At 36.4% G+C, this 21,357-nt stretch overlaps 1 protein-coding gene and 1 pseudogene across 4 annotated transcripts in view; one reads left to right on the top strand and one right to left on the bottom strand.

The window, feature by feature from the left end:
- Positions 1-21,357, bottom strand: part of REV3L (REV3 like, DNA directed polymerase zeta catalytic subunit) — a 182,232-nt gene that overhangs the window by 138,408 nt on the left and 22,467 nt on the right. The window lies entirely within an intron of this gene.
- Positions 7,434-7,525, top strand: LOC116589605 (annotated as a pseudogene).

Raw genomic sequence — 21,357 nt, 5'->3', positions numbered from 1 at the left:
ATGTACTACAGGCATACCGATATTGTGGGTTCAGTTCCAGACCACTGCAATAAAACAAATATTGCAATAAAGTGAGTCAAATGAACTTTTTTGGTTTCCTGGTACATATAAAAGTTATGTTCACACTATAATGTTCACACTAGAATTGTCTACTAGTTGTGCAATAACATTGTTTAAAAAATGATATACACACATTAAAAAATATTTTCTTCCTAAAAAATGCTAACCATCATCTGAGCTTTCAGCAAGTCATAATCATTGATCACAGGTAACCACAGCAAATATAATAATGGAAGTTCAAAACACGGCAAGTTACCAAAATGTAACACAGACACTATGTTATCAAGTGCTGTTGGAAAAATCGTGCTGACTGAATTGCCTGATGCAGGGTTGCCACACACCTTTAACTTGTAAAAAAAAGAGTACCTGCAAAGCACAGCAAAGTGGAGCATAATGAAGTATGCCTGCATGAAAATTAAACTGGGATTAATCCAAACTGTCTTAAATTAACATGTTAAATGTAATACCCAGAGTAACCATGAAGAAAACTAAAAGAGAAAGAGAGAGGTAGAGAGAGAAAGGAAGGGAGGGAGGAGGAAAAATGGAATTAAAATAGTACACCAGAAAATACCTATTTAGCATAAAAGAAGACTACAGTAAAGGAATAAAACAACAAGAGCATAAGACACAGAGAAAACAGTAACAAAATGGCAGATATAAAACTACCCAGAACTGGTAGGTAGTCGAAGACACATTATATCTTGCCCTATAGCCCTCAACTCAATGGGGAGTATCAATTTTCCCATTTCCCATTTGCCAGTACAATTTGGGGTACTATGAAAATGAGAACTTACAGAAGCATCATAAACCAAAGAAAAATTAGGAGGACTAGAATCCTTTGCCTCAGTCATGTTAAACATGCTCACTTTATTTCCTTGAATTAATTAATATAGTCTATTACCAGAATAATCATCACTGAAGAAATAGGAAAATGGCTGATGTAAAGAACTGTTTGAAGACAATAAAAAAATATGATTAGTATTTAGATGGAAAATACCATAACTCCTATTCTCATTCTTTAAGGACAAGCTCCCTTGTTTAGTTCAACTGTATACACCTTCCTTTACCTACAAAAGTTAAGTGCACAACTTGTTTCCTCATTTATGTCTTCAGAGCACTTATATAAATCTATTATATTTATGAATTTACACTGTTTACGTACAGTGGAATCACATCATATGTGCATTTACTGGTAGGAAGGAATCAAGGGGGATGGAAAGAGACTCAGGTAGAGAGGTAGATCAAGAGAATGACAATGAGAATGTAATTAAATCGTGTCAGTATGCCCAGTCAATAAATTTATGACCTAGTATCATGAGATAGGGTATATAAATGTTATTCCTTAGTTTCAGTTCCTTTGTATTTCTAAAGTGGAAGCACCTCCTACTGAAAGTGCCAACTAAGTGTGATTCTGTTTAAATGATACAGTTCATAGATTTTCATTAAACATGGCCCTGCTTATGGGCCAACTATTTCAACTAGAGCTCAGCTGAGGGAAAGTGATTAGTGTCTGTGTCTGTAAATAAGGAAAATTAAGCTGCTGGACTTATTAAGAAAGTGTGATAGAATTCATACAGTTTAAGAGAGTGTCAAGGGAAATTCTGCCTAATTCTAAAAAAAGGTTTTAACCTCATAACTTTGCTTCAGAACCTAATTCCCACTTGTGCAACCTCACTGTTTCTGTCTCCACACCTACAGTGTGAGTTCCATGAACACATGCATGTCTTCTTATTCTTCCTATCCTCAATACCTAGAATACAGGGGGTGTTTGATCCACACTGGCTAAGCATATGCAACATAATATATGTACTTGGTCTTTATGTCTCATTCCACAACCCCACTCCCTACCTGCCACCTCACCTCCAGAGAGGCGAGAAGACTTAAAAGTTTAGTTCAATCACCAATGGCCAATGATTTAATCAATCCTGACTTTGTAATGAAACTTCAACAGAAACTCTGGAACAATGAGGTTTGGGAAACCTTCCTGGTTGGTGGTACATCCTGATTCCACAGAAACAGCTGAGCTTAGGACCGTTCTGAACCTTGCCCTATGTATGTTTTCACCTGGCTGTTTACTTGTATTCCTTATAATAAACTATATAAATATAGCATTTTTCTGAGTTCTGTAAATTGTTCTAGCAATTTATTGAACTGAGGGTAGGGAGGGTTGAGAGAATCCCTCAATTTGCAATTGGCTAGGCAGAAGTACAGGCAGCCTGGGTATCCTTTTGGGGCTGGCATCTGAAGTGGGGGTGATCTTGTGGAACTGATCAGGGATCAGACCCTGTGGGGGTCTGATTAATTTCAGGTAGTGTCATAATTGAGTTGAATTACAGAACATCTATAGCTGATGTCAGAGAACTGAGAATTTATTGTTGGAGAACCAACAGGACATCTTTTTCATATTGGTTAACTCCTTAAGAGGTCTTTCAACTGAGTCTCGTAGAAAATTTGACTGCCTTTATTTTTTCCTCCTTATAATTTCTACTCAAAAGCTAACAAAGATATTTATAATTCCCTCCTATCTTCCCTATTTGCAAGGGAACAAGAAGGGACTAAATTAAGGATCAACTTTCCATATTAGACTAATTAACTAAACTAATAAGCAGCAAAATATAACATTAACAAATATTTTTATGATTAATATGTCAAGAATGTGATGAAATGACATGTCCAAAATTCATGTGTAATTTAGTTTGCAGTTATTACTACAGAAAGGAAAACAGTAATTACTTTGACTTTCAGAGTGACTGGGAACATCAGTTTGGGTACTATTTAAAGGCTTGCACAGTACGGTATACCATCGCATTTTTCTAAAAAGGCTAGCCTTAAAAAATTAAACTGCTAACAGTGTTTTCAAGCCAGAATCTCCAAGAAAATGTATATCTCTCAGACTAAATGTCATAAAAATAACTAGTTATTAACCTTTGCTAAAAATAAAATTCTGGCTTATAAAACAAATACTGTTTTGGGGCACCTGACTGGCTCAGTCTCAGGTTCCTAAGTTCAAGCCCCAATACTGGGTGTGGAGCCTACTTAAAAAAACAAAACCAAACCCTAAATATTGTTTTAGTTTCAGATGCCTTAAAGCCAGAATGGTCATCTTAATCTTAATCTATGTGGTAATAATCCAAGGTAGTAATCCAAGGTAGTAATCCAAGGTCTTAAAGTAAAATTAATAATCTGATTAGTATCTGAAGATTCACATCCAGTGATGTAAAACAGTATTAATAGCTAATCAAGATAAAGTTACTATTCTTTCAAAGACACAAAAATAAAATAAAATACAGGTAATTAAATTAATGCAAATCTAGTAAACCGTTCAATGCAACCGTTCTTTATGATAGTTTAAAATAAACTATCTACAAGAAAGTAAAAAGATAACAGAGAATAAGAGAAACTATTTAGAAATGTTTGATAATGGATTTGTGTCTAGAGTAACTCTTATAACTCAGTAATAAAAAGACAACCCAATTTTAAAAAGGGCAAAGGATCTGAACAGACATTTGTCCAAAAAGATCTAAAAATGGCAAGTACATGTAAAAGATGCTCAACATTAGTAGCCACCAATGCAAATCAAAACTACAATGAAATATACTTCACACTTACTAGACTGCTATAATGAAAAAGTGAGACCGTAACAAGTGTTGTGGATAAACTGGAAACCTTATATACTGCTGGTAAGTAAGAATGTTAAATGGTATAGCTGCTTTGGAAAATAGGTTGGTAGTTCCTCAAAAGATTAAACATGGAGTTATATGATCAGCAATTCCATTCCTAGTTATATGCCCAAGATAAATGAAAATTTACACCCACATAAAAACTTGTACATGAATGCTCATGGTAGCATTTGTCATAATAGCCAAAAGGTGGTAATAAAGGTCTATCAACTGATAAATAAATATAATGTGGAATATCCATACAATGGGATATTAATTCAGCCATTAAAAGGAATGAAGTACTGATAACAACTTGGATGAATAGGCAAATTGTAAACTGTATCTGAATAAACCTCTTACATAATTTTTTAGCCCATACATACTCATTGTTTTATTCTGGAGGTCTCTAATGAGAAGACCTAATTTTGAATATACCATTAGTGTTAATGCATTCATTAAAATGAATTATTTGATTTGCATCACATAAATTCTGATTAAGTTGAGAGAAATATAACCATTAGTCCCTAAAACCACTTTATATATCTCTATTTCCACTTAATGATGCACTAAGTATATTAAAAAATATACTAAAAAATATTATTTTAGACATTTAATCACATTAAGATATGTTGTCAAATTACAGAGAGATGCTCTACTTATAGTGATCATTACTAAAAACAGGTAACGATTAAGAACTGTCAATGTAAGAAAGTTTCTTCAGACAATAAAACATTAAGACAATAAACTAAAACTGACCTACCACATGCACTTAATATTTGCTCTGTCAAAAGTAGAAGCGGCATACCCTCCTCCTACCCCCTCAAACCATCCCCTCCAAAAATGCTGTGTAACTTTGGTATATGAATTAAGTAGAAATTTTCTTATGAAAATTCTTACGTTCAGTTACTCAATAGTATCAGACTGCTATGGCCATTTAGTTCTACTAAGCATAAAGTTGGGTATATGGGGGCCTGAATAAAGCAGGTATAAATCATGAAAATCAGAACTCCAAAATATTTGACAAAAACATACTGCCAAACTTATCAAAAATAATGCAAACCAGAAGTCAATGGAGCACCATCTTTAAAGTATTAAAAGAGAAAACTGAATTTTTTTAGTGGTTGCTTTTGAGTTTGCTGTATACATTTAATCTATATCCACTGTCAAATAACATTATACTGCACTTCATGGGTAATACCTTAAAACAGTATTCCAAATTCCTCTCTCCTACCCCTTGTGACATGGCTATCAAATTTCACTTATCTTTAAAAAAATAAATAAATAAATTTCACTTATCTATAAGCTAGGATCACTCAATACATTGTTCCTATTATTTTGAAATTATCTGTTATATCCATTAAAGACAGAAAATAAAAGGTTTTGGGGCACCTGGGAGGTGGCTCAGTAATCAGGTCATGATCCCAGGGTCCTGGGATCAAGCCCTGCATCAGACTCCCTGCTCAGTGGGAGGCCTATTTCTCCCTCTTCCACTCCCCTCTCTTACTCTCTGTCAAATAAATAAAATCTTAAAAAGGGGGGGGGGGGCACCTGGATGGCACAGATGGCAAAGTGTCTGCCGTCAGCTCAGGTCACGATCCCAGAGTCCTGGGATCAAGCCCCGCATTGGGCTCCCCGCTCAGCGGAGAGTCTGCTTTCCCCTCTGTCTCTCTCCCCTGCTCATGTTCTCTCTCTTTCTCAAATGAATATTTTTTAAAAATTTAAAAAATAAAATTTAAAAAAAGATAAAAGGTTTTATTTTACCTTCATTTATCCCTTCACTAACTTTCCTTTTTTTCTGAAGAACTTATTTTAACATTTCTTGCAAGGCAAGTTAACAGTTCTTATACTTTTGAAAGATAAGTTCAATGTATACAGAATTCTAGGTTAGTGATTTTTTTTCTTTGAACACTAAACATTTCTTTCTACTCTCTATGCTTGTATGGTTTGTGAAGGGAAGTCCAATGTAATTCCTAGCCTTCTTTCTGTATAAGTAAGGTGTTTTTTTCTCCTTAGCTCCCTTCAAGATTTTCTCTTTGTTTTTGGTTTCCTACAGTTTGGAAATGATAGGTCCAAGGTGTAGATTTGGTGTTTGTCATATTCGGTGTCCTCTGCGCTTCCTGGGTTGGTGGTCTGGAGTCTGTCATTAATTTTGGAAAATTCTTAGCCATTATTACTTCAAATATTTCTTTTGCTCCCTCCTCTCTTCCCCTGATGTGCCTATCAAAGGCATTCTTTACTTGTTACAGTGTTTTTGATTTCTATTATTTTCTTTTGATTTTTAGAATTTCAATCTCTGCTTACATTACCCATCTGTTCTTACATGTTGTTCACTTTTTCCATTAGAGCCTTTAGCATACTGATTTCCCAGTCTGACAGTTCCAAAATCTCTGCCATATCTGACTAGAAGTTAGACTATCTTTACTGTAGCTTTGGATATCAAAAACTAAAATTTCCTCAAACACCCTTGTTGTCCTTGGGTCTCCCTAGAAACTCCTTTAACAAAGTGCAAACCTTGCAGTTCTTTCATCTTTAATCCTTTATTATTACACAGGAGCCCTGTTGATGTAGTGGTAAAATGTGGGAGGAGGGGAAGTACTCCATAATCCAATGATGAGGTCTGAGTCTTTCAGTGGATCTGTATCCCTGGGCTATGGCTTTTGAAAATGCTCCTGGACTTTTTTTTTTTTTTCCCCCCCAATCCACAGATGACACAGCAAGGCTAGAGAGGAAGTTGGGTGTCCCCAAGTTGGCTAGGCTCTGGTAGTTTTTCTTTTAGGGAGGGAGAGGACAAAATGCTATGAGCTGATTTCAAAATGGTTACCATTCCCCTCTTACTAAAACATAGGAAATCCTCCTGCCTCCCAATCTTAACTGAAACCCAGTGGAGCCTGTGGAAGAAAAACTCACAAGAGCGTGGGAGCCCTCCTAAAACTAGATCCACAAAAGTTTTTAACTATCAAGCTAATCCACACTCAGCTTCTGGCAGGTAATCAGTTACAGTTAAGTTTTCCTACCAGTTCTTGTCTTCATTGGTTTATGCTCCCACCAAGCTGTGATCCTTTGTATTCTTCGCCTCTCTCTCCAGTTTTGGAGGCACCAGTTTACTCTGTGATCTTAGTTCTCTGACGGATCTAAGAAGAACTGTTGCTTTTTAGTTTGTTCAACTTTGTTCCTGATATAAGGACCTCAAGAGTGGTGACTTCCAATTTCTTTCATGTCTGAGTGGAAACCAGAATTCAATGTCTTTTTTATGTATTCCCATCATTCCTTAAACACTTTTTTTAAAAAATTTTCTGGAACAACGAGATGTTCTAGGTTCATTTCTGAGTTTTCTCAAGGGACTCTTGATTACTTTTAGTGAAGAATACTGTTTAGAAATCAAGATCTGGATGCAAAGTATGCTCATTGCTATGGAGGTATCATTACTCCTAGAGCCTCTAAGCACATACTAGGAAATTTATATATTTATAAACATATACACACACCATATATTTCTCTATCTATCCATCCCTCCTTCTCTGTATGTAATGAAAATTATTCTCAAACCCTCAATTCCAACCCAACACCCTAGAGACATTCTAACTGTCCCTATGTCCATGCTTCTTTCTCTTTGGCCAACAGTGAGAAACCTGGCTCCCATTTTCCTTAATATATTTGTTTGCAAAATCCTAAAAAACTAAGTACTTACTTTCAGAACTCCTACCCACTACCATTGAGAAAAGCACATATACTAAAATTGGAGTGATACAAAGATCAGCATGGCCCTTGTACAAGAATGACACCCAGTATTTGTTTACTGTTCTTTTCCAGGGTGGGGGGAATAGGGTGGGCACAGAGAGGAGTGGTAAAATTTTCAGATAACAAAATGCACAAATACTAACTACACTTCATTAATTTTGACAAATATATCTTCATTGGGTTTTGGAACATTTTCCATTTTCATCACCTCCAAAATTCCCTGTGCTGCTTTCCTGTCACTCCCCACCTCCTATAAAGCAGTCACTGTTCCGATTTTTTACAATAGTTTTGTCTAGCACTTCATAAAAATGGCATACTTTTTTGTGCCCGAATTCTTTTGCCCAGCACTGCAATTTTAATGTTCATCCAGGATGTCACATGGATCAGTAGTTCATTCCTTTTGTTGTCCCATAGTAACTCCTTGTATGGATAATCAGTTTGTTTGCCCACTTTATATATGAGCTAAGAGATTCAGAGTGCCTAAAGTCATAGAGTTAACTGGATGAGAAAAATTCCAAGGGCCTCTGAGCCAGAAGTATTATAAACTCTTGATTCTTAGTTTGGTGTTCTTTTCTTTTTCTTTTACCAAAGCACCAAATTTTAAAAAAATAACAACTGGGGCACCTGGGTGTTTCAGCTGGTTAAGCACCTGACCTTTGATTTCAGCTAAGTCATGGTATCAGGACTGTGAGATGGAGCCCAGGGAATCTGAGATTCTCTCCCTCACCCTTTTCCTCTCCCTTTCCACTCATTCATAAGAACTCTCTAAAATAAATCTTTAAAAATAAACAAATAAATAATAAAAATAACAAAAACTCCAAGGATATATTTTAACCATATAAATTTAGTGATGTATAAGGAACTACCTACATATAATCACATCACAGGTGTAATAATATTTTTCAAAATCACCACTGTGATACTTTCCAATGAGTTCTTAGTAGGAAATGAAAAATATCTAAAATTAAAATGTTATTAAATCAAATGAAAATATTTTTAAATCTTTAAGAATATCTATAGTTAACATTGACATTTCTTCCATAATCTGTAAATTCAAATTCCCTCCTAATCCTTACTTCTGCCAATGCTGATTTCAAATTTACCCGGCATTTCTTAAATATCTCTTAAACATCTACATAATTAAACATTATAACCAGTCTTCAATGAAAGTAATTTATACATTATTCATTAATTTCCTCAGTTTATTAAATTTATAAACTACCAAGAAGAGTACTCTCCTTATTCTAGCCTTTCTGGGCAATTTTTACCCTTTTGAATTTCTCCTCAGGTCTGTCAAATCATCCAATTCTAATTCCCTACTTAGAAAATGTATCAATCTCTCTCTCTTTAAAACATAACATAAAAGACAAGTTTTTCTTCAACCCATAATCTTTAAACTCCTCCTCAAACCACAATTTAGTAATTCTGTACTTTTCTGTAATTTTCCTGTACTATGAAATGCTACTACATTTCATTTCATGAATTTCATTTCACGATGAAAGTTTATGGTAGCACCATTCAAGGTGACGTAAAGTCATTGCCATAGACTGAAGGGCCAAAAAGTAGAACACCGAGAGTGAGACTGCCATTAGAATGGGTTGTCCCACCACCTCCCCTACTGCCCAAACACGCATACCCTGTGTCTTGGCCCAATTTAGATGAACTTCCTGAAGATGAAGTAGTGGAGGAAGTAACAGAATTTGAGTTCTCTTCTTCAAAAGTATAAACAAATCTATGGATCAGTTTTATTAAACGTAGGTTCCCCTCTAATAGGTTTCTAGAATTCTCATGTATTCTAAAACAACATCCATCTCACAAGAACATGGTGAAATATAAAGCGTACCTTGAAGTACTGAGCATCTGTAGATACTGTATTAATTTGAAATGCTCCTACAAGTTAGGGGTTATTATCCTAATTTTCCTAAGGTGAAAACAGATTAACTTCAGACTTAATCAATCTACCATACATATGATGACCTGAGAACTTAGTCTATAATAAAAATAAGGTAGATGAGACCAACTGACTTATTGTATTTCGTTTACAAGTCACAATCCTTAGCTCATAATTTATATGAATGAAGGCCCTTCATGAAATGATGTAAAAATGAAATGTAAGTGAATGATTTCATTTATGTGAAATAAAATGCTAATTATGATTTGGAGTGAAGAAAACAAAAGGTTTAAGATGAATCAGAGCACTGAATACAATTCTATAACAAAACTTCCCAATTCCCAGTCACTACACCAAGGACAAATGATGGTTTGATTAACAGCTATGGCAAAGAAAGCTATTTAGTACCTGGTTTCACCTTTTGGTTTCAGGTTCCAAAAATTCCTGTGAACTTCTTTTTTCATCAAAACAAAATAAAAATTTTTTATATAGCCAAGATTTCATGCCCGAAGAGCTAGACCACAAGTCTAATGAAATTCGACTTATTTGAAAGAAAAAGAAATGACAGGGATGTGATGTCACCTGCTCATTCTTCTTGTGCGCCATTAGAAAAACTGTACAAAGTAGATTAATGTTTAAGATATACTTTCCTGAACTCCTTAATACTTTCATCCTACTTCTTCTCTAAAAATATAGTGGCCAAAATAAAGATCTATGGAAAGCAATGATTAATCCAGAGAACTAATGTAGGTAGTCAGTCAACTGATCAATTCATCATCTTCAAGTATTAGCTGACGATAATAAGATGGCAATGGGAAAAGAACATAAGAAGCTCTTGGAACATGGCAAAATGCCTTGGAAATGAAGGAAAAATAGAAACTTTTGGTTCCAGTTAAAGTGTCAATGAGAATATACTTCTATCTGAAGGAAAAAAAAAAGTGTTAACAGGAATGCAGATAAAATAAAGACAATTAAAGGTAGTAAATAAATTTAGAAATTGGATTACTAAAAGTACCCTTACAAAGCTTACAGAAAAAGTATCTTTTAAAAATATTTTCTGGCCTAGTTGTTCCAAAGTAATAATGAGAATAAGCCAACAATCAAACATACATTTTTACTGAACACCTAGTAAATAAATGGTTTTGCATAGGTAATGTGATTTTATTTATTTTTAAAAAGATTTTATTTATTTGAGAGAGAGAAAAAGAGAACATGAGTGGTGGGGAGGGACAGAAAGAGAGGGAGAAGCAGACTCCTCACTTAGCAGGGAGCCCAACTCAGGGGCTAGATCCCAGGACCCCAGGATCATAACCCAAGCCTAAGGCAGAGGCTTACTCGATTAACCAACGGAGCCACCCAAGCACCCTGGTAATGTGATTTTTAAATGAATTAAATATAGTCTCTTGCCCCATCTTTAGCTGGGGATAAGGTTGGGGCACCATGTTTCATATAAGACATAATAGAGATGGAAACAAAATGCTTAGGAAGCCTGGAGAAAAGAGAATTCGAATGGAAGTGTGGCAAAAAGGTTTCACAGAAGTGATATTTCCACTGGACTTCAAAGGACGGGCAGGTATTTAATAGGCATAGATAGGAAAAAAGTTAGAGCAAGGAAAAAAAACCGGAATAACATAAGAAAGGTATGGGGGTTAGAAATAAGTGTAAGATATATTCAGGAAAATCCAAGTGTATATGAGTGGGGTGGAAAAATAGTGTTCATGGTAAAGAGAGAGAAAATGAGAAAAGAAAAGCCTAGAGAAGCAGATTGGAAAAGAAACTGAGGAATCCCTAAACACTACATAATAAGTTCATTTTTAGCAGTAGGGATTCAAATTATTTTGAGCCTTAGAGACACACATAATCTAGGTTCTTACTATCAGATAAGCCTGCATACAAGTTAAATTTCACTTTAACAACTATGTTGTCTTGCAGTCATCAATCAGCAACTCCCATGTGAAATTTAAAATCGGAATAAATGCAGAAGCTGGTTAAATGCTAAATGTTAAAAGATATCCAGCTGCTCAATGGTCAACATGATTATAAACAGGTTGACCACTTAATTTATCATCTAAACTGGGATTTTTCAGAATAAAGGGGGGGAGACACTATTAATAATTACACTAGTATAAATTCAGAACATCCCAAGCAAACTGGGATGAGTGGTTAACCTAGTTTTAAAAACTCCCCAAATCAAAGGGACTCTTACATTCTCTTCAGTGGGAATTTCCAATTGTGGAGCAGGAGAATCCAGTATTAGATATTGAGATCAATGGCTATAGCATTTTAAAGAAGCACATACTAAAAATGAGTAACAGATCTATTTTATAGTAGCAGAGACATGAAGGGTGAATAACTTCATGCAAATCTGTATAAGACTTCTTTATCTTAACTAATGACAACCATGAACACCAAGCAACTACATATTGATTACTAACCTCACAGGCACATTTAGACTTAGATAGTATTCCCTAAGTTTCTGTTTTTCATATTTGAAAACAAGTTAATTTTCAACTATACCAACCATCTCAAAGCATATTACTTTTCTTTTAATACAAGAGAGAGGAAAAATATCTGTTTTTACTGCTAAAATTACAGAAAACACTATGGCTTGGCAAAAGATTGTTATGTGGATGGTTGCAACTTGGCCTTTAACCTTTTGCCAAACACCATACCACAGGTGTTCTGAATTACCAGTAAACCCAGATGTGAGATATTTCAAATCCAACCAGAAATTGAGACAAAACAATCCTATGGTCTTCATGAATGAAACCAAGAACTTCTTTTAAAAAGGGAAAGGAGGGGGCACCTGGGTGGCTCAGTGGGTTAAGCCTCTGCCTTCAGCTCAGGTCATGATCTCAGGGTTCTGAGATCGAGTCCCGTATCCGGCTCTCTGCTCGGCAGGGAGCCTGCTTCCTCCTATCTCTCTCTCTGCTTGCCTCTCTGCCTACTTGTGATTTCTGTCAAATAAATAAAATCTTTAAAAAAAAAAAAAAAAAAAGGAGGGGAGGAGAAACCAAGAACTTCTAATGTATAACGTTAGCACTTTGGGAAAATAATTTAAATTCTTTCTAAATATTCATTCTAGTTAAAGTCCAAGACCTGATAAAGAAGGTCTTGACACTGCAAAAAAAAAATCAAACTTTTGTTATTAGAAAATATTTACAATCACCTAATACCACAGGTTGGCCAACATTTTCCCCTAACAGGACAAATAGCAAATTTTTAGGTTTTGTGGGCCACAGAGTCTCTTGTTGATAACACAGAAATGAATGGAGGGGGCTGTGATCCAATAAAACTTTATTTAGAAAAACAGGTGGTGGGGCTGGATTTGGTTCTCTGGGCTTTATAAAAGTATAAGCGCCTTTGTATCCCTCATCTTGGACAGTGTCTGGTACATAATATATGATCCGAAAATGTCTGTCAATGAATCCTAATATTTAATCAAAAACATAAGCAAAATGTCTGAGCTATCTTGTTACATTGTGTTTACTGAATGTTATTTGAGACTAACTTCCTAGTTAGAATTTGTAAGTTGGTATTTCTCACAAAATACTTCAAAATTTCTTTTCATTTAAAAAACTGTAATTGTAATATTAATCATGGTCATGTCACTACTGAACTCTGGTTTACCCAAGATTAATACTAATTTTCTGGCTCCTTGGCCATTTACATAAATAGATCATCTAATTACATAGTGTAAGGACCAGAGCTGAAAGGTCATGTTGAGTTAAAGCTAGAGTTAATACCATGGCAAGTGAGTGAAAGGCAGGTGGAAAGAAGCCTGAGGAGAAGACTGGTGTGCAGAGGAGAGAATGGAAGAGAAGACAGAACTGTCTGTACCACGCAGTGAAGATCTGAGAGATTTCTCTGTATTATAATAAAAAATCTCCTTTTTATTAGAGCTTCTGTGAAAGGGCTTCTGTTCTTTGCAGTTAAATGATTCCTGCCTAGAAAATGGATTATGAGACATTTGAAGAGGAGTTAATATTTGAGCTGAATTTTTAAAAAATGAAGAGACAGGGATTCCAGTCTACATGGATTAAGAGGGAACAGATTTACCCTCCTGCCTGAAACAACAACAAAAACAGAAAAAAAGAAAGAAAGAAAGAAACAGACATTAGACATTGGCTAGTATAGGAGAGTAATCCCTGACAGAAGGAAACAAAATGAGCCCTCTTCTAATAGCTCCCTGCTTAGAGAGTGCTTCCAGGGAGCAGAGAGGGGAAGAAGTCAGGTAGAGCTCAGCTATCTTCCTGAGTTGAGGAAGCAGGAGTCCAAGCTTGCTAGAATATGTCCAGTAGAGTACCACCAAGGAGACAGTTGTAGAAAGATAGTAGAGTAGATCTGCAGAGGGCCCCCTAAAGACTTTACTGAGTAACATCAGCAGAAACTTGTGAGTAATCTACCTGAAGCAGGAGAAGAACTAAAAGGAGCAGAGGGACCAATTTCAGGGGTCAGACAGTGGCAGGAAGAATTTGTTTCATCCAGAATGGGAAAAAAATCTCCCAATTCACAGGACATTGGACAGAATAATCATAATGTTATTGCCTCAGTAATGGAGCAAAATGCGCCCTGGATAAAGTTCATTCTGTTTCCACCTGGACAGGCATAAGAATAGCATTGAAAGTGTCAAACAATTTTCAAGTAAGTGTCAAAACAATTTCCAAGTAAGTGTCCCAGAATAAAACAGAATATTTCTAGAAATACAAAATATCCTAAACGCAAGGTTAAATTCATAATGTCTGGCATCTGATAAAAAAAATTATCAGACATGAAAAGAAATAGAAAAATATAGCCCATAATGAGAAGAAAAAGCAGCAACAGAAACAAGCCAACAACTGATAAATATTGGAGTCAGCAAAAATATCAAGATAATTCTTATAATCTGTATGTTGAAAAAAGTGGAGGAATGCTTGGACGTGTTAAGCAGAGATGTGGACAATATAAAAAAAAAGGTGAATAAAAATTTTCATCTTACTAGAGATGAGAAATAAATGTTTGAGATGAAAAATACAATAGATGGGATTAAAAGTACATTAGAAATGCCATGGGTGCCTGGGTGGCTTGGGGTGGCTCAGTTCCTGATTCTGGAGTCCCAGGATCAAGCCCCATATAGGGCTCCCTGCTCAGCAGGGAGTCTGCTTCTCCCTCTCCCTCTGCCCCACCCCATGCTCCTTCTCTCTCTCTCTCTCTGCTTGCTCTCAAATAAATAAATAAAATCTTTTTTTTTTTTTTAATGCCAGAATGGGGGCGCCTGGGTGGCTCAGTGGGTTAAAGCCTCTGCCTTCGGCTTAGGTCATGATCTCAGGGTCCTGGGATCAAACACCGTATCCATCCTGCTCTCTGCTCAGCAGGAAGCCTGCTTCCTCCTCTCTCTCTGCCTACCTCTCTGCCTACTTGTGATCTCTGTCTGTCAAATAAATAAATACAATCTTTAAAAAAAAAAAAAAAAACCTCTTATAAAAAAAGCCAGAATGAAGGATTAAGAATTTGAGAGCAGCAACAGAAATTACCCAAAATGAGGCACAAAATAATCCTGGGGGGGGGGGGGGCAAAACATTTAGTAACCCACGCAACAACTTTAAGCAGACTCATACATATGTAATTTGAGTCTTCAAGGTGGAGGATAAGTGCTATATAAAATTATATTTTAAAAAAAGAGGAAAGGACAATATGGACTTCAAGTAGTGCATAAGAGCAAGCTATACAGATTATGGAGAGGGGGAAAGAAATGAGAAAAACTGTACATTTGGCTATAAATCTGACAAGGGCTGACAAATAACATAGATAGAAGCTATTACCTCTAAGAAAGGAGGAGGACCAGGATTAGGATGTGACGGTAAGGAAAGAGAGAATTGAGAATATTTTAAAGGAAGAAATCATAGGAATTCATGAATAACTTTGTACTGAAAAGAAGAATGTTAAGAGGTTGAAATTTTGAAAAGGACCAGACTAGTTGAGTCCCAGCTTCTCTATTTACTATTTGGACTTGGAGAGGTTATTCAATATCTCTCTGGCTTACTTTCCTCATTAGTAAAGTATAATAGCAGCACCTATGTAACACTGTTTTGAGAATTAAGTTAGTTAAAACATGTGAAGTACTTTGGCCTGTAATAAGTGCTTAATAAACACCGGCTATTGCAATTCTCAAAACTTTTGGTCTCAGGACTATTTTTGCATCTTAAAAGTTATGGAGGAAAAGTTAAGAATTTTGCTTACTTGTGTAATGTTGATCAATATTTACCATATTAGAAATTAAAACTGAGAAATAAAGTATTAACATTTTCATTCATTAAAAATAGTAAACCTATTACATGTTAACATGAGTAACATTTCGTTTTTCCAAAGAAAAAAACTGGTACAAAGATAGAAACTGTTTTACATTTTTGTAAATCTCTCTGACGTCTGGCTTACTAAGAGAAAGCGGGTTTTCATATCTGCCTCTGCTCAATCTGTTGCTTATGTTGTTTTGGCTGGGAAAGACAACCAACCAATCTGTGTCCTGTAGAAGCTTACACACCCAAGAAAGCTAAGATAGCATCTTCTGGGTAGAATGATGAAGTTTAAAAAGGGGGACAGCATAGTATTCGTTCTGTAAATCTTAAGAGTGCTTAAGAGGAGAATAAGGGATTAACTATAAACTACTCTAGTCAGCTCACAAGAGAGAGCCAGAGAAACTTATATTTATCCCACATGGGATATAAGGAGAACTGTAGAAAGGATGGAACCACAACGAATTCCCATATAAGATAATAGAGATTCATAGTTCTACATAAACAGTAAGGAAATGCCTGGGCCTGAGCTGAGAGTTTAGAAAGTTTAAGCATAAGAAGCCAGATTTCCAAAGAACACAGAGAAAAAGAGAACAGGGCCAAAGAATGGAATCTGAGGCAGGTGGGGAGGCCAGGGGGGTGCTAGACAGAAGGAAAACAACTGAAATCTTTTTTGTGTGTGTGGGCAAAAGATTATTAAATAGAAAAACTTCACTAGAGTAGATATGTGAATGGCAAATAAGCACATGAAAGATGTCCAGTAACCGTAGTCCTTAGAAACGAAAATTAAAACAATGAGGTATCATTACATTCCCAATAGAAAGGATACAATTTAAAAAAGACTAAGCCAGAACGAAATGTTGAGAATATGGAGAAATTGGACTTCCCATACACTGCTGGAGGTAATGCAAAACGGTATAGCTCTTTTGGAAAGGAGTTTGGTAGTTTCTTATAAAGTAAACTAACTATATGACCCAGCAATCCTATCTCTAAGTATCTGTAAGAGAAATGAAAATATATATTCACATAAAGACTTGCACATGACTGCTCACAGCAGCTTTATTCATAACAGTCCAAACTGGAAACTATCCAAATGTCCAGATCCCAGTGAACAGTATAACCATATAATGGAATATGACTTAGCAACATAAAGGAACACACTACTCATCCATGCAAGAATATGGGTGAAGGCACAAATAACTACATATTGTGTATTCCATTAACATAAAATTCTGTAAAAGGTAAAACTGTAGTAATTATATTATATATTGTAATTATATAGTAATTACAGTGACAAAACAGATCAGTAGTTGCTCGAGGTGGGGAGGAAGCTTTGATTGAAAGGGACACAAGGAAACTTTTTAGAGTAATAGAAGTGTTCTATATTATCATAATTGTGGTGATGGTGGTTACAGGATGGATACAATTGCCAAAATTCATCCATCTGTATACTTAAAACTGGTAAATTTTGTTGTATGTAAGTTATACCTCAATAAAACTGATTAAGGAAAAAGAACAACGGACATATCTTCATCTTACCTGTCACTCACCAGGATTTCTTTTTTTTTAAAGATTTTATTTATTTATTTGACAGACAGAGAACACAAGTAGACAGAGAGGCGGGCAGATAGAGAGGAAGGGAAGCAGGCCCCCTGCTGAGCAGAGAGCCCGATATGGGACTCGATCCCAGGACCCTGAGATCATGACCCGAGCCGAAGGCAGCGGCTTAACCCACTGAGCCACCCAGGCGCCCCTCACCAGGATTTCTTAATGTCTGACAGAAAATGGCACTAGGTAGGAAAGTACAGATGCAGAAATCATTGGTAAGAAAGAACAGGGAGTTGATAGAAATGATGCAGTCATAAGAAGAAATATGTCATTTTAATGAGATTCCAAAAATGAGAATATTTATTTTTTAAAGATCTTATTTGAGAGAGGGAGGGAGAGATCACAAGTGGGGGGGGTAAGAGGGAGAAGCAGACTCCCCACTGAGGAGGAGCCCAAAACAGGGCTTGATCCCAGGACCCTGGGATCATGACCTGAGCTGAAGGCAGCCGCTTAACCGACTGAGCCACCCAGGCGCCCCAAGAAAACAATTTGCTTCTAAAAGAGACCTTGACCAGTCCAAAATAGGTTTCATTGTAATAGTATTTCTTTCATTATGTTCTAAGAACTACCTAAACCAGAAGGATCCCAGACCATCTCTACCAAAACCTCTGTGTGCAAAGTCCCTAAATCTCCATTTAAATTTCTCCCAAAGAAATTACTTAGTGGAGTGCCTAATTGGCTCAGTTGGTTGAGTATGTGACTCTTGATCTTGGGATTGTGAGGTCAAGCCCCACAGTGGATGCAGATATTACATAAAAATAAAAATTCTTTAGGGGCACCTGGGTGGCACATTCAGTTAAGCAACTGACTCTTGGTTTCAGCTCAGGTCCTGATTTCAGGGTTATGAGATCAAACCTCACATTGGGCTCTGTGTTGGGTGTGGAGGCTGCTTAAGATTCTCCTTCTCCCTCTGTTCCCCCCTCTTACAAACATTATTTTACAAACTAAATCAGAAAGAGGCACTGTTCTAGAAGGAATGTATACATGTATACACACACATATGTGAACTATGTTTGCAATAGCTCCGAGTGAATAGTATTAAATAGCATATATGATTTCTTTATAAAAACACAGAATCATCATTACTTCATGGAGATGTAAGCAGCTCAAAGGAGCTCATCTACAAAACCCACTTAGGATACTGCCAAGGTACTTAATGTATTCCTTGTCAATCACCCTGGACTTAAGTAAGAAGATAATTCAAACAAAGAAAAGAAAGATCCTTTGACCATACCAAGTTTGAAGTTCCATGAAGCCACAGTGCTTCTGCTTCACCACTATCTACTGGCCCGCAGTAGGTGACAACCACTTCAATTTTAATTATAATTTATAATATCATGACTTTTTTTTTAAATATGCATTTTTAAAAAGCAATATGCTAGGTTTTCCTCTTTATAAATTTTGTTGACTTGTTACAGAACTTCCTATGGGCTTTCTCTATACATTTGACTTATTTTCAAACATCTTTAAAATCAAAAGAAAACACAAACAATGAAACAAAACAATGTTAGGAACTGTAGAGAACAAAGCTGAATGAATATCCAGGGTCTTTACCTTCATGAGGTGGTTTGTTTATGTGTGTCACAATATACATAAAACTTACCATTTTAATTTTTTGAGTGTACAAGTCAGTGGTACTAATGAGCTCACACTATTGTGTAACCATTATCACATCCATCTTTAGAACATTTTCATCATCCCAAACTGAAACTCGGCACCCATTTAACAATAAATCCCTATTTATCCCCTCCCAAGCCCCTAGTAACCACTAATTTATTTCTGTCTCTATGAATTTGACTATACTACACATCTCATGTAAGTGGAATCATATACTATTTGTCCTTCCATCATCAGCTTTTTTCCTACCACTTTTTATTGCATATATAGGCACCACGCACTGAGGACACAAAGAATGGCAACATACAAATCTGCCCTCATGAAATTTATACTCTAGTAGGGAAGTCAGACAAGTCAATAACAACAACTTGCATGTCAGTGTGGTAACAGCTCTAACAGAGGTACAAAGTACAATGATGGCACAAAGGATTAATTAACTCTAAGGAAAGTAAAGAGCATTTCACAATGGAGGTAATGTCTCAGGACATTTTAAAACAGGAAGAATTCACTGAATGGACATGTCATTTCATCCAGAGGAATGGCATACATTAATTCATCAAACATTTAAGGAGGGGCAACACTATCCCCAGCATGCCACACCTAGGACAGTCAGAGTCCCCACTTTCCTTAAACTAAAAGTAAATGCAGAGACATAAGATATGCATCCGAGGAAGAGCAAGCAGTTCAGACGAAAAAGCAAAGTGCCTGGGGAAGAATAAGATGGGGCTGGGAAGGCATTCAGGTATCAGATCATGGAAAAGTCATCCAGAGTTTTACTCTATACTGTAGGCCAGCTTCAAAACTTTAGAGTATATAAGAATCATTGATGGCACTTGCCAGAAGTACACATTCCTAGACAACCCCAGAGGATTTAATTTCATATGTCTGGGATGGACCTCAGGAATCCTTATTTTTAATAAGTGCCCCAGGTGATTCTAAAACAGACATATCCACAGACTACTTTTGAAGTACATCTCTGTACTTCATGATGTGAACTACAAATCATATAGTTCATGATGGCTTCAAAGAGAAGAATTATATGAATAGATTATATGTTTTGGTTTATTAATTATCCCCCTGGTTACAATGTAATACATGCTTTTATAAGATATAAAAAAGCACAAGAAAGAATTACTTAAATCTACCACCTTCACATTTTGTTTTATTATTTCTCTAATGTTTATATTATATACACTCTTAAACAGAAGGATCATACTGTACTATTTTGAAGCATATTTTCTTCACTTAGCCAAGCAAGTGAACACTTCCCCTTTATATTCTTTCTTAGATTTTTGATGACTATATGGCAGACTATATATATCATATTGTAAGGGCCTCTTTAGCCAGAGCGATTCCATTGGGTTAAACAGTGATTTTGTTGTTTATGCAGTAAAACTTAAACTGACCCTGCACACACACTCCCCAGGAGAACTTACTTAAAAGCAAGTCCGGGAAACCAGTAGAATGTGGTCAACCAGTCTCTGAAAACAGAGCCCAAATACAAGGGCGGGTCAGGTCTGATGGAGACAACTGAGCCCGAATGCGGGGATGAGTCGGACCAGATGGAGACATCCAATTAGTGGAGAGCGCATACTGTCACTCTAGCTACCGAGGAGTGTGGGCCCCACCTTTTGGGCGCCTTCTGGGCGCCAATTCTGACCAAGGTGATAGGCTAGTTCAAATAGCTACTATGGGGTGAACTGTAATTCAATTGGCCACCCGTGTGTGACCTAGCATGACTGTGCAGCTTTCTCTGTGTGTTACAATCTCAGTGGCCACCTGTGTGTGGCGAAGCTCAACCACATGGCCTTTGCTCTATAAAACTTAGTCTGTGAGGCTGGGGGTGGTCACCCTCTCTGTAAAAGGCGGCCCCGAACGGTCTGTTTGATTCTCGATGCTTGGCGCGAAATAAAGCTTTGCTTCACCTTCGCTTTGTATCAGTCTCATTCCTTTGACCACGGACCTAACAATATACATGTAATTATCCTTCTTTTTATTTTTTTTTTAAGATTTTATTTATTTGTCAGAGAGTGAGAACACAAGCAGGAGGAGAAGCAGGGAGAGGGAGAAGCAGGCTTCCCACTGAGTAAGAAGCCCGATGTGGGACTGCATCCCAGAACCCTGGGATCATGACCTGAGCTGAAGGCAGACAGTTAACTGACTGAGGCACTCAGGCGTCCCTATCCTTCATTTTTTTAACACTGAGGTTATTAACAATTTTTCACAGTTTCTCCTGTACCACTGTCAGTACGTCATCATTTGGATAAAATCTGGGTTTTAGAACCATCACTCTATTGACATTGTAAGGGTTGAATTTGAAAAGAGGTGAATTCAGAGACAAACTGAGAGCCTACGATGGTCCAAACAAAAATAATGAGACCTCAATTAAAGTTGTAACAATGGAAATGGACAGAGAATGGATTTGAAAGTCCACAATCTACATGTAAAGTTTTGTTATCTGTTTAAGACTATATATATAGAAATAATTCCTCTTTTTCAATAAATATTTATC

This window comes from Mustela erminea, chromosome 4 (assembly GCF_009829155.1).
Source record: "Mustela erminea isolate mMusErm1 chromosome 4, mMusErm1.Pri, whole genome shotgun sequence".
Lineage (NCBI taxonomy): Eukaryota > Metazoa > Chordata > Mammalia > Carnivora > Mustelidae > Mustela > Mustela erminea.
This window is presented reverse-complemented; position numbering and strand designations above follow the sequence as displayed.